The sequence below is a fragment of the Zingiber officinale genome, chromosome 7B, assembly GCF_018446385.1.
Source record: "Zingiber officinale cultivar Zhangliang chromosome 7B, Zo_v1.1, whole genome shotgun sequence".
Classification (NCBI taxonomy): domain Eukaryota; kingdom Viridiplantae; phylum Streptophyta; class Magnoliopsida; order Zingiberales; family Zingiberaceae; genus Zingiber; species Zingiber officinale.
This window is the reverse complement of record NC_055999.1, coordinates 37,041,398-37,056,596: the sequence shown is the minus strand read 5'-3', so window position 1 is coordinate 37,056,596 and position 15,199 is coordinate 37,041,398.

The following is a 15,199-nucleotide window of genomic DNA, read 5'->3' as shown; positions in this document are numbered from 1 at the left end:
TGATGTCCTTGCATGATTCAACTTGAAGAGCTTGAAGTTCCTCTAAACCTTTCAAAATTTTATCCACCGTAGATGATGATTAAGCTTCCATAGCATCTACATAGTTGTCTTGTCCCTTATTGAAGCTAAAAGAAAATTAGGGGTCCTTCGAGTCGAAGCCATTTGTGTGTGAATTTGATGAGACCATTTCATCTATTTTGGTGCTAAAGACGCAAAAGCGCAGCATAAAACATCTAGTTCCTTTCCAGAAGATCCATGCGAAAGGAAACCATATACTAAGTACTAATTTTCTACATGAGAAAGTTATACCTTTGTTGTGTGCCCTTCGCAATCCCGACAACAATGTTTCTTTAGATGCGGATTTAGCGCGATCAAGTGGCCGTGCCTCTATGGTATCCACACGAACAAGTCTCGTTTGTCTCACAAACTCACAAAGTGGAGAATGAAACAACCAAAGGTTGTGCTAGCAACCCTTCTTGGAAGTTTCGGCAAGTGGAAGAGAGGAGGAGGAAGAAGAGCAAGAACACCAAAAATTCATCATGAAAATGAATCCAAAAACTCCCTTTTATAGATTCATAAAATTGCCTCATGCCTTAATGCAATTACCTTGATTGACATTAATATTTGTCTTCATCCAATGAATCCAATGCATCCTATGCATGAGCAATTCAAATGGTTCACTCTTCATCCAATGAATCCAATGCATGCAATGCATGAGCAATTCAAATTGTTCACTCTTCATCCAATGCATGAGTAATTCAAGTTGTACCACTCCTCTTTCTTCATGAATTCAAATTCATGAAATCATATAATGAGTCCAACTCATTAATCATCAAATAATTCATGAAATCATATAATGAGTCCAACTCATTAATCATCAATCCAATTTATTCAATGAGTCTAATTTAAATTGGGCTCAATCCAATAGTTGGATTTAATTGAGTCTTACTCAATGAGTCCAATTTGAATTAGAGTTAATCTAATGATTCATCATATGAATCCATTTCTATTGACTTGTTCTTTGTGTGTGACCCAATAGGTTCTCGTAACACTGGCAATGTATCCAAATCAACATTTAATACATAAGCAATGAGTGACATCTAGCAAGGCATCATTTCTACCCAAGTGAAGAGAATGTCGAGATCCGACATAATCTTTCCGTGGCTATTATCTTGTATGACTCAATCCTTCTATCCTCGATATCTAGATTGATCAATGCGGCATAGACCGTGTCATCCTCTTATCAATCTTTATATTTCTTGATCTCTAAGTAGACACACTCAATTAAATAAGCTCAATATCACATATTGACTCATTTAAGCATGTCCATGCATTCTTGTGTCCTACTAATCAAGGGGTCCATAGATATCACTTCCGTCATATGGAAGGGATAAATCCCATCTACATCACTCACATCCCTCCGCATAACTTATTGCATACCTAGTGATCGACTTTATGGTCCACCCTATTACGGCGATACCAAAGTATACAACTCCTTATGTAGGGAACCGTAGTGACTTCAGGTCTAAAGACTATTCATACTAATAGTCACATGAGAATGTTTATGACACTCATATAACGATCTATGAAACATTCCCATGGCGGGTCATTCAATATATATTCTCTAATATATACTCATGTGTCAACCTGATATCTCATATCCATGATTTGTGAGATTAGTCATTCGTTGACCTGCATGCTAGTCTCAACGCATTAATATTGTCCTTGCATATTAATGCTTGATTAGGAATAGTTAAGAGTAGTGTTCTATGTATATCTACAATATCTCATATCAATTCAATCAATTGATATGTTGTAGATTAGAACCTCCTACTCTAGGACATTATTATACTTATTCATTCGGCACTGAATTGAAGTAAATATAATAATCAACTTTACCTTTATTAATAATGAAATATGATACAAAAGGAGCCCTTTACAATCATCTCATAATTAGTACTAGGGCTAATACTAACAATCTGGTAAAGCTAAGAAACCGATGAATCTAAGGTAAATAAGAGAGATATACTATTAAATAATTTATTTAATATTAAAATACTTCTCGGAGAGATGGTACACAACTGCGCGCTCGACTAAAAGATATTCTCAACGGCCTACATCTGATCGGATACAACCTAGAAAATTGTGACACAATAAGGTATGCACTAAATGCCTTCCCGAGAAATGCTTTGTAGGCATCAATAATAGATGCATACAAAGTTTCAAGGGATCTCTTAAATTAGATGAACTTTTTTGTGAATTATAATTACACGAACAATCTAACATGAGTCAAGTTGAGAAAAGAATTGTCATGTATGCAGGATCAAGTAAACCAAGACCAGAATAAAATGAACCAGAAAGTGAGTCTGACTCAGATTCAACTAATGAAGAAGAACTGGTCAATATGGTCTGAAAACTACTAACAAGGAATAAATTAAAAGGGAGTATAAAGAAGCCACCAATCAACCAGACGCAAAACAAATCAGAAATGATTTGTTATGGATGCAACAAGAAGGGGCATTTCAAACACGAATGCCCAAACTGGAAGGAGGAAAAACTAAAATCAGCAAGAAGAAAGAAGGCCCTCCAAGCGACGTGGGATGAGTCATCTTCTGAGGAGTCCGATGTAGACGAACTGAAGTACTTGAGCCATCTTACCTTTATGGCAAGAAACGAAGATTCTGAGTCCAAGGAAGAGTACGAGTCTGAGAACGACACCGAGTCTGTGAGAAGCTGCGGATCTGTATATGTTTCCGAAGGTCCCAATATGGTAACATTTTATTCCAAGTTAAACTTACTTAAAGTAGTTAAATATTTGTTTAAAAAACTGACAAAATCTGAAAAATAAAATAACTTACTACTTAAGAAATTGATCACCTTAAGGAGCAAGTTAACTTGAGTAACTCGACTAACAAAGTTCAAGTCAGAACTTCAACTCAAGTTGCAAAATTTGAGAAAGAAAATTTTAATTTGAAAGGTCAAGTCGAGCAACTTAAGAAAACGTTAGAAAAGTTTGAACTGGGATCTGAGTGTCTAAATATGATACTTGGGTTGCAACGAGCCGTGTATAATAAATCGGGACTCACTATAACCCAAACACAACCAACAAACTATATCTGTCTTAATTAGTCAAAATGTTACAAATTAAGTCCAAGCATGTATTCCTAAAAATCCTTAACCAAATAAATCAAGGAAAATCAATATTTGATCCATAAACGTCAAATTCACTACTTAGATAGACCATATCTAAGTGGTGATTCAGGGAAAGCAAATAGAAAAACTGTTCAACCAACTTGATTAATTAACAATGCATGCTTAAGATTGGGTTTACTTTTCTGCTTAGTTTAGAACGGTTAATTAAAAAGGTTTACCAAACCCTAATAATATAACATTAGAATGGATTGAGATGATAATACGTCAAGAAAGCTTTGTCAAAGGTATGTCTAGGCCGAATCTTGTGTATTCTATCTGGTGCACTATGTTGGTGCAATATCCTTTAGGTCAAGGTTGACTGGTTTGACCAAGCTTGAGTCTTGGTCATAGTTTCGATGTTTGACAATACATGTAGACACATGGACAATGCAGGTGCAGTTGTTCATATGGGGAGATTCTGATCAGGGACTGATCAGTGTGAATGAAGAAGAGTCAAGTAGGTATACCTGACTGGAAGGAAACCCTGGTGAGTGAAGCCAGGTGAAAGTCCTAGTGAGTGAAGCTAGGAAGATGGAAATCCTGGTGAGTGAAGCCAGGTGAAAGTCCTAGTGAGTGAAGCTAGGCAGATGGAAATCCTGGTGAGTGAAGCCAGGTGAAAGTCCTAGTGAGTGAAGCTAGGCAGATGGAAAACCCTAGTGAGTGAAGCCAGGTGAAAGTCCTGGTGAGTGAAGCCAGGCAAGGGAAAATCCAGATGGATCAAGGATGATCGGATATCTGGTGTTGGGAAGTTCTGGCAGGTCAAGGGAGTGACCAGATGCTAGGCATGATGGACCAACAGGTCAAGGTTGACCAGATGTTGGTTTGAGAGGCTTGGGACTTGGTTTTGGGCAAAATACCAAGAGCTGGATCGATCAGTGGATCGATCCAGGAGTTGGATTGATTAGTGGATCGATCCAGGCCTTTCCTAGCGAATAGAGAGCCTCTGAATCGATCAGTGGATCGATCCAGAGGTCCCAATCGATCAGCCGATCGATTGGGACGCTGCTGCTTCGCACGATAAGCGCTGGATCGATCCGTGGATCGATCCAGGCATTTTTCCATAGCACAGAGGCGCTCTGAATCGATCCGTGAATCGATCCAAAGCCTCCCCGATCGATTGGGAGTTTTCGAATCGATCGGGATCCGACCGTTGCGTCGTATTTGAGCTGCAGGCGGGCGTCTCCTTCAATTTTGCTTCACCGATTCATTTCAGATCTTCACCAGTTTCTCCACAGCGCTCTCAAAGCTCAGATCGCTAGTTCTTGAAGGATCTTGGAAGTTTTCCAAGTCAAGAGGCGGATCAAAGCAAGAAAAGAAACTAGGGTTAGGGTTTTGCACTCATTGTAAGCTTGTAAGCTTGTATTTCTTGTATCCCTTTCCTCTCTTCTTGTATTGAGTCTTGTAGGGCTTCTCCGCCTTTGGTAGTTACCATAAAGGAGAGTTTTATTAGTGGAGGGTGTGTGTGTTGGTGTGGATCCTTGGACTAGTCACCTCTTGTGAGGTGGATACCAAGTAAACCAACCGTGTTAGCGTTGTGTGATTTGTTTCTGTATTTTCCGCTGCCATATCTTTGAAGAAACAAGCAACGCCGAACACCGGGCACGCGACGAGCTATTCACCCCCCCCCCCCTCTAGCTACTTTTGGTCCTAACAAGTGGTATCAGAGCAAGGCCGCTCTTCACCGGAATCATCGCCAGAAGGGTCAAGCATAACAAGAAGAGCTAGAGGGTGAAGAAGTTGAAGCAAAATTGTCAAAGAAATTCAAAAGCTCAACTTCTACAATGGAATTCCGAGATGGGCTCGGATTCGACACGAGGGTGGCTCCACCATACACTTCAACGAGCTTCGATTCTTGGAAATCAAGAATCGAAAATTTTCTTATGATGGAGATAGAGCAATGGTTTGCTCTTATGGAAGGCTTCAAGACTCCAACAAACTCAAAGGGCAAAGTTCTCAAGAGGAGCAAGTGGAGCCAAGAGCAAGTCCAAAGGTGCGAGGCAAATGACAAAGTGACCAATCTTTTGGTCAATTTATTGCCAAGCATCATCCTTTGCAAAATTGGAGAATTTGAAGATGCAAAGGAATTATGGAGTAAATTGGCCAAGCTTCATGAAGAGATCCCCTCCACTGTACAAGAGCAAGAAGAATCCAGAGAGGGTGACTCTTTGGAGCAAGACCAAGAGGAGGACTCCGAGGTTGAGAGATGCTCAACCTCCGAAGAAGAAGTCCAAGAAGAAGCTTCATCTTCAAGGGAGTGCAATGAAGAGAACAAGGAGGGAGCATACTCCTTGTTCCATGTACAAGATGATGAAGCCTCCACCTCTAGGATTGAGGGGGAGTGTAGATCAATGAACCCGGAGCAAGAAGAGGCCTCCACATCTGGGTCAAGTGAAGAAGAAGAAGATGGGGCCATCTCCAAAATTCAAGAAATATCAAATGGAGGAGCAAGTGCCATCCCTACACGAGAAGGTATAAATGCTTCAATTAATAATAAGAATCATATTATATGTTTTGAATGTAGGGAACATGGGCACTACAAAAGCAAGTGCCCTAAATTGGCCAAGAAGAAGGGCCAAGTGGCACCTAAGGGCAAGGAGAAGCCAAAGGAGACCATCCCCGGAACAAAGAGGAGCAAGGAGCACATTGTGTGCTTTTCTTGCAATAAAAAGGGGCATTACCGGAGTCAATGCCCTAAGGGGAAGAAGATGGTCAAGGCTCAAGGAGGAAGCTCAAGTCAAGGGGGAGCCTCTAAGGTAAAAAGGAAGGTAACTTTTATTGAGCCTACCCCTTTACATTATGGTAAAAAGCATGCTAGTTCTAACTTATATCATTTTAATGCTATTTACCATAAGAATAGAGAGCATGGTAAAATTAAGGAAAATAATGTAGCTTACCATGCTAAAACTACCACACCTAGGATTAGGAAGGTAGATAAAAATCTAGGCAATCACACTAAGGACCTTAGCTACAAGCCTAGAAATAAAAATGCTCATAAATTTAATGGAAAACCAAAAACTAAGGACTTAGTGATAGAAAATCAAGTCTTGAGGTCAAGGCTTGATAAAATGGAAAAGACCCTAAAAAGGATGGAAAATATCCTAAAAGGGCAAAATGAGCATAGCCTAGGTCTAGGAGTACAAAAGCCATCCAATGGTCATAGAGGTTTGGGATACAAACCCAAAGCCAAAAAGGATGTGCCTAGTTATCATAGGGTTCCATATAGTTATGGAACAAACCCTAAGTCTAGTGGGCAAGCCAAAAATACAAGGGAAGATATCCCTAGAAGTATCTTTGCAACCAAAGTGACTAACACTTCTAAGAAGTCTAAGAAAGTCACTAACAAGGTCACAAGGGAGGCTATCCCTAGAGTTGACCTAGGAAATGTGACCAAGGCTTCTAAGAAGCCCAACAAGGTCACTAGGAAGGTATCTAGGGAAGTTATCCCTAGTGAGTACCTAGAGCATCCAAGGAGCACCAATAGGTGTTGGGTTCCTAGGAGCATCTTCTCTACCCCATAGATGGGTTAGAGAGTGTCAACTCTAAGAAGAAGGGTAGTTAACCTAATTTTGAAGAAATTGACACTCAAGGAGCATTTTCAAGATTTTTGTTAACCTTTGAAAATGAAATGGAATTATTATTTACTTCTTGAAAGAGTAAAATGTGCCTAATGGTGGAAAGATTGATTCTATCTAAAATGGCATAAATTGAGAAAACCTAGAGAAATACCAAGTTGGGATTTTGGTATTCTCTTAAAAATTTAAGGCAATCCGGGCCTTGATTTACGTGTTTACTCTTGAGGAAAAATGGAATATGCCAACATTTGAGGATATGCTTAATTTTTAAGTGGCATAAACAAATCAAGAGAAATAGAAATGTCAATTTAGGTTTTGGCACTTCTTTGAAGCATTTAGGGCAATCTAGGTTTAACGTTTTAAGTTAAAACAAGTGGAAATAGCTAAGTGGTTAAGGATACTTAGATAGGAAATCTAGGTATATTTTATTTATGCTAAACCTTGCCATGATTGTTTGCCCATCATATGCCATGACATCATGTCTATTTTTGCATTCATGTTTTATTTTGAAAAATCCAAAAATACCATGTCATGACATTCATACATCATGTAGTTATAGGATATTTTCTTTTGAAAAATTATTTCCTTTTAATGTATGCCATAACATAATCATGCATTAAGTTTAATTTCTTGTAATTAAGGACAAATGACATTTAACAACACTTATTAACAAGTGACATCCTAGGTGGATGTCTAATATCTCTAAAATGCCTAGATAGATATGCATGATCCCTAGAATAGGGCAAAACCAAAATCTCACATCTCACAAGGACTATAAGATGACTTGTATGTGTTTTAGTGCACATTAGATACAAGTGAGATGTTAGGAAGATGAATAAAACTCAAGATGCTGATTTAGTGCATTCTTTTGAGTTTTAGAGTCATCAAAACACATAGTTATGTGTTTTCCCATCATTGGGAAAGCTAATGTACAAGTCATGTGCATTAAGCCCAAGGAATGTGATGGGATATTGGTTTTGAAAATTATTTTAAAAGATTTTTGGAAAACCTTGGTGAAGGCTATCTTATGATAGTAATCACCATTGAATAGTTAGACACAAAACTTGAAGAAAACGCTCAAGTTTTAACAAGTTTTCAAGTTTGTGTCAATCTTTGAAAATATGATGTATTTTCATAGAAAACTATTTTTCCATGATAAAGTATACTCTAAACAATGTCTACACGAAATTTCATGATTTTTGAATTTTTGTAGAATTTTCTAGGGGCCTCTGAAGGTGACTGAATTCATTTTTCAGCAACTATCAGACCTCAATCGATCCACCGATCGATTGAGGGTCTCAATCGATCAGTGGATCGATTGGGAGCAAGCTTCTCGCGAACAGAAGCTTGCTGGATCGATCAGCCGATCGATCCACAAGGCCTGAATCGATCAGTGGATCGATTCAGCAAGGTTCAATCGATTGGAACCCAACTCCAATCGATCCAAGGTGCTGATTTTGGCTGGGAAGGCCTGATTTCAGCATTTTGAACCTATTTTAGTCTACGTAACCATTCCAAACCCCTCAAAATACATTTGTATACATAAAAAGAGTGTTTTTGTGTTGAAAACAAGGATGAATTGATTAAGGAAGACTATATTGAAGTCTAGGGTGAGGTTTGTTTCAAATTTTGAATATTTGAACCTCAAAGCTTCTAAATTTGGGTTTCCTAAAGGATTAGGGATTCCAAGTCATTGTTGGTGCAATGACAGAAGTTACCACCATGTCTTTAGGGGGAGGGACTCTTTAAAGGCATGAAAATTATTTTTCATGAACCTTGGAAGGTGATTAACCTTCCGTTAAGTGGATAATGCTCAAGGATGGGCATTTGCCTACATTGAGGAAGAATGTAGGGTTAAGGATAAATGAAGGGAATGGGTCCTTCATTATCGTGTTGGTCACAACGAGTGAAGTTGTGAACAACGATGAGCAACTCTTCAGGGGGAGAGTTTTCAACAATGGGGCATTTGTTGAAGTGTGCCCAAAATTGAGGCACGGGTTGATGTGTGCTCAAAGATGGGTTGATGTGTGCCAATAGGGGGAGAATGTGTGGTTTAAGTTAGGCCTTCATTACCTATGGGGGAGGTCATAGGGGGAGAATGAAGGGAACCAACATTCATACTTTTGCATGAATGGAGTTAAGGCTATGGGATTAGCTTAACTCAGAATGGTCCAAACTTAAAGGTATTGTCAAATATCAAAAAGGGGGAGATTGTTGGTGCAATATCCTTTAGGTCAAGGTTGACTGGTTTGACCAAGCTTGAGTCTTGGTCATAGTTTCGATGTTTGACAATACATGTAGACACATGGACAATGCAGGTGCAGTTGTTTTGCTGACCTGGATGTTGTTTTGCTGTTAACACTGATTTAAGTTTGTATCAGATATTTAACTCAGATTGATTACTAATCTAGGTTGACTTGTTTGACCTGATTGAAAAAGTCCTAACTGGGATGTTAGGCAGTTGGAAAGTCCTGGTGAGTGAAGCCAGATTGGAAATCCTGGTGAGTGAAGCCAGGTGAAAACCCTAGTGAGTAAAGCTAGGTGCAAGTCCTGGTGAGTGAAGCCAGGCAAGGGAAAATCCAGATGGATCAAGGGTGATCGGACATCTGATGTTGAAAAGTCCAAGAAGGAAACTTGGCATGCGAAGTCAGAGACTCGGTAGCTCGTTCTCTGGACCTGATGGACTCGGAGAGGGCACGGTAGCTCGTTCTCCGGATTAGGTCAGAGAGGGTCCTAAGTGGACATTCCATGGCTGACACATGAATCAGTGGATTGGTTGGCAGACCGATCCAGTGAAACTGAGTTCCATGGATCGGTCTGCAGACCGATCAGATGACACTCAGTAGCACACTGAGTGAAATCTGATCGGTCAGGGAGACCGATCAGGAGAAGAGCCTGCAGAAGAGAGAAAGGGGTGGATCGGTCTGTGGACCGATCCACACTCAATCTGATCGGTCGCTGCGACCGATCAGAATGGCCTCAGACCGATCAGGCTGTTGCCTGATCGGTCCAAGGCACTGTGATCGGTCTGGTGACCGATCCACACACTCTGATTTGTTCGTTGTATCAGCGATTCCTTCACTGCTTTTGATATACCTCATTCATTTATGTGATATAATCCTCTGTGCTGTTAACTTTTGAGTTTGCAGATTAACAGGTATCATTCCAAGCCTAATTTCAAATTAAGTTCATAAGAGGAATGCGACAAATGGTCTTTCTGCTGGTTTCAGCGGCGCATGGTGCATTTCAGGCATCAACGGATACTGCTGTGATCTGGCTGCGATCTGCTTGACTCCTGGGGATTGGTTCGAGCTCAGAAGACGCCAGTGATGACTGTGATATCATTGGTGTGAGTTCAGAGAACCAGGTAAGGAGGAAGAGGGATTGGCTGCAGCGCTGATTTGCGCAGTTTTGGACCAGATCGGTGACAGCAGAGATCAGGTTTGAGAAGCAATAAAAACAGCGAGAGGAGAGAACAGAAAAACAACAAGAAAGCTTGAAAGAAAAGTCTGTGCTGTTGTGCGAAGTTCTTGAGCTCTCGGGTGAACTGCGATCTCTGTTCTGCTACTGATCCTCGCGTGGTTGTAAGCATTTTTATTCTCCTTTGCCACCGAGTTTCTGTAAGTCTCGTGCTTTAACTTAGATATTTCTTGAGACGTTGTGGGGAGGTTACTCCACCGAGAAGGAGGATTTGTAGCCGGAATTTATCCGGGTGCGATCTACCGAAGATCAAGGAGTCGTCCACCTTACGGACACGCCGAGGAGTAGGGGCAAGTTATCCCCGAACCTCGTAAATCCTAGTGTTAGTGTGCTTGTGTTTTTCTTTCCTTTAGTTGTCTAATTCCGCTGTGCTAACAATTATCTGTGTAGAAGTTTTGTTTAAGTTTTTAAAGGGCTATTCACCCCCCTCTAGCCATCTAAGATCCCAACAAGTGGTATCGAGCGAGGGGCTCTTGATTTCGGATTAACAACCCAAAGAGCAAACAAGGATGGCTATGAAGGAAGGCTTTAGCACAAATCGACCACCCTACTTCGAAGGAGCAGATTTTCAATATTGGAAGGGCCGCATGGAGTATTACCTCAAGACCGACATTGCCATGTGGTTCTCAGTCAAGGAAGGTTTCACACCACCAAAGGATGAAGAAGGTAAGGAACTCGATTCGTCAAGGTGGTCTACTGAACAACTCCGCAAAGCACAAGCCGATGCCAAGGCTATGGTCACCTTGCAATGTGGAATCGCCAAGGACCAACTCGTCAAGGTAGGTCCGTTCTCGAGTGCAAGAGACCTATGGAACAAACTCATCGAGCTCCAAGAGGGAACTCGAGATTCTCGGATTGCCAAGAGGGACCTATTCTTGAATCAGCTCCAAAATCTAACCATGAAGGACAATGAAACGGTAAGTGAACTTCATGGGAGATTCAAGGAGATCATCAACGGTCTACACTCTGTGGACGAACGAGTGGAGAATCGCGATCTAGTAAGGTACGCTCTTAAATCTTTTCCTAGGAATGCCTTGTGGTCATCTATGGTAGATGCCTACAAGGTATCCAAGGATCTTTCCATTGTTAAACTAGATGAATTTTTCTGTGAGATGGAACTTCATGAGCTTGCTAACAAAGGTCAAAAGAGAAGGGTATTGCTTTATTTGCAGGACCAAAGAGCAAGGATGGAAGAAGGAAGAAGGAAAGAAGAAGGAAAAGGAGATTTCCTCATCCACCTCTTCCTCCAAATCCGATGATGAAAGTGGATCATCATCAAGTGAGATGGCGAACTTCGTAAGAAGGATTATGAGAAGAAGCCGAAGATACAAAGGAAAAGGTAAAACTAATGATCAAAATTTTGATAAATCTAATGTTATATGTTATGAGTGTAGCAAGAAAGGACACATTCGGAGCGAGTGTCCGAAATTAAAGAGGAAGGAGGAACGAGCCAAAAAGAAGGAGGAAAGAGTCAAGAAGAAGAAGGCTCTCAAGGCCACTTGGGATGAGTCCTCATCAAGCTCATCGGAGGAAGAAGAGAAGATGGAAAAGAGCACACGACAATTAGCACTCATGGCAAGGGAGGTTTCGGACTCCGGAAGTGAGGGAGATTCGAGCGACGCTTCAACCGCGGCTTCATCATCGTCGGATGATGAAGAGGTAACTTCTTCTCATATAGAAAAGTGTTATAAGACTATCACTCACTTATCTACATTGCTTAAAAAGTCAAAAACAGAAAATAAATTGTTAAAAGAAGAAGTAAAAACCTTAAGGACCCTTAGGGAAGATGAGGTCGATGACCTACATCTAGAAGTCCTTGAGGATGAGAACAAGACTTTAAAGGGTGAGGTTGAGAAACTCAAGAAAATGCTTGAGAAGTTCTCAACTAGCTCTAAGACTCTAGACATGATTCTAAATGCCCAAAGGGCAGTCTACAACAAGGCCGAGCTAGGGTATCAACCCAAGGAGTCGAGTTTCATTTCTCTAATGTCTAGAACTCAAAATAGTAGATCACATGTTTCTAGGGCTCATGGAACTAGGAAAGGTATGACCAAGGCATGGGTTCCTAGGTCTTTCGTTGTAGAAGCATTAGGTCCCAAGATTTGGGTACCTAAAACCTCTATCTTCCGTGTCTTGTAGGCATTGGTCGAGGGGGAGCATCTATCAACTTGGTTTGTTGATAGTGGATGCTCCAAGCACATGACCGGGGACAAATCACTGTTTACAACCATTCAAAATAAAAGTAGAGGTAATGTGTCTTTTGGTAATAATGGTAGCCTTAAGGTTGTAGGAGTTGGAGACATTCATATATCCGAATGTTTCCATATCAAGAATGTCCTTCTAGTCAAGGGGATGACTTTTAATCTCCTAAGTGTCAGTCAATTGTGTGATACGGGTTACACAATTGAATTTCATTCAAGTCAATGTTTGGTTAAACACATTGACACACTTGACACGGTACTAGTAGGCACAAGGGTTGATAATATTTATCAAGTATCGTTTAAAAGTGCTACTAATGCTTTGATTAAGTGTTTCATGTCGAAAGAAGAAGAGTCTTGGCTATGGCATAGAAGGTTGGCACATGTAAACATGAAGAACATCCGGAAGTTGGCCAACCAAGGATTAGTGCGAGACTTACCCAGCATCAAGTACCACAAGACCAAACTATGTGATGCATGTCAAAAGGGTAAGCAAACAAAAGTTGTTCATAAAGGTAAAAGCACCGTAAGTACATCTACTGCTTTAGATTTATTGCACATGGACCTATTTGATTGCAGTAGTGTAATATCATTGAATGGAAGTAGATATTGCTTGGTAATCGTTGATGATTTTACTAGATACACATGGACTTTCTTCTTGAAACATAAGGACCAAACTATAGATATTTTTATCTCTTTTTGTAGAAGAACTGAAAATGAAAAATCGACAACAATTAAAACCATTAGAAGTGATCATGGTGGGGAATTTCAAAATCATAGGTTTTTAGAGTTTTGTCAAGAAAAGGGATATAGGCATGAGTTCTCTACTCCAAGGACCCCACAGCAAAATGGGGTTGTGGAGAGAAAGAACCGAGTCCTACAAGAGGCTGCACGAAGCATGCTCAATGAGTACTCACTACCGAGCTACTTATGGGCTGAAGCTGTGAATACAGCTTGCTATGTGCAAAATCGAGTTTTAATACATAGGTTTTTAGGAAAGACTCCCCATGAACTTTGGTTTGGGAAACCGCCTACAATTAAACATCTTAGGGTGTTTGGTTGTAAGGTGTTTATCTTGAACACCAAGGATCATCTTGGGAAGTTCACGGCTAAGGCTGATCAAGGGATATTGGTCGAGTACTCTCTTACCAGCAAAGCCTATCGAGTCTACAACAATAGGACTAAATTGATTGAAGAGTCCTCTGATGTAGCTTTTGAAGAAATCCCTAACTTAAATGATCAACCAAGGGATGTAGGAGAAATTCAATTTGAACTTAGAAATCTAAGTTTGAATGATCAAAATGAAGAACGAGTCGAAGTTGACTCTGATGTTGATGAGCAAAGGCAACAAAGAACTCAATCTGATCCTTTGCCTGATATTGAGTCCTTGCCTGTGCCGAGTGAGACCACTCATGAGGCACCGCCAACACCAAGGCAGTCTAGGTTAGCCACTAGTCATCCCCAAGATCAAATTATGGGAGACATCCAACAAGGGGTTAGGACTAGGTCATTCTTTAGAAATGAATCTAATGAAGTCGCATTGATTTCAGAGATTGAACCAAAAATAGTTGATGAGGCATTGCACGATCCTGATTGGATCTTAGCTATGCAAGATGAGTTAGGTCAATTTGAAAGGAGCCAAGTGTGGGACTTAGTTCCTAGACCTAAGAAGACCACCATTATTGGAACTAAATGGGTCTTCAAAAATAAGTTAAATCAAAAGGGAGAAGTTGTAAGAAATAAGGCAAGACTTGTAGCCAAGGGCTATAGTCAAGTCGAAGGTCTCGATTATGATGAGACTTATGCTCCCGTGGCCCGATTAGAGTCCATTCGTTTGATGCTAGCTTTTGCTGCACATAGAGGTTTCAAGCTCTATCAAATGGACGTTAAATCGGCCTTCTTAAACGGATTCATCAAAGAAGAGGTCTATGTTGAACAACCACCGGGGTTTGTGAATACCGAAGTTCCAAACCACGTGTACAAGCTCAAGAAGGCTCTTTATGGGCTTAAACAAGCACCTCGAGCATGGTACGAAAGGTTGTCAACTTACCTATTAGAAAAGGGCTTTGTAAGAGGCCAAATAGACCCAACACTATTTCTGCGTAGAGATGGTGAAAATATTTTTGTAGCCCAAGTATATGTCGATGACATAATTTATGGCTCAAATAACAAGGGCTATTTGAATGAATTCATTTCTCACATGGAAAGTGAGTTTGAGATGAGTCCAGTAGGAGAGTTGACATTCTTCCTCGGACTTGAAATCAAACAAACTCGAGATGGAATTTATGTCCATCAGACAAAATACACTCAAGAGATGCTTAGAAAATTCAATATGAGTGACTCTAAGGAAGTGTCCACTCCAATGGCGACAAACACTCGCCTTGACAATGATGAGAGTGGAAAACCAATTGATCTAACGCAATATAGAAGCATGATTGGTAGTCTTCTATATCTCACAGCTAGTCGACCGGACATACTCTTTGCTGTGGGCATGTGCGCTAGGTATCAAGTCTGTGCCAAGGAATCTCACTTGATTGCAGTTAAGAGAATTCTGAGATACCTTAAAGGCACAATTAGAGTAGGTCTTTGGTACCCACGTACTGAGTCTTTTGACTTGATAGGTTATACCGACTCCGATTATGCTGGGTGCAAATTGGATCGAAAAAGTACTAGTGGGGGCTGCCAATTTTTAGGTTCATCTTTAGTTAGTTGGTCGAGTCGGAAGCAACATTGTGTTGCTCTCTCCATGACCGAGGC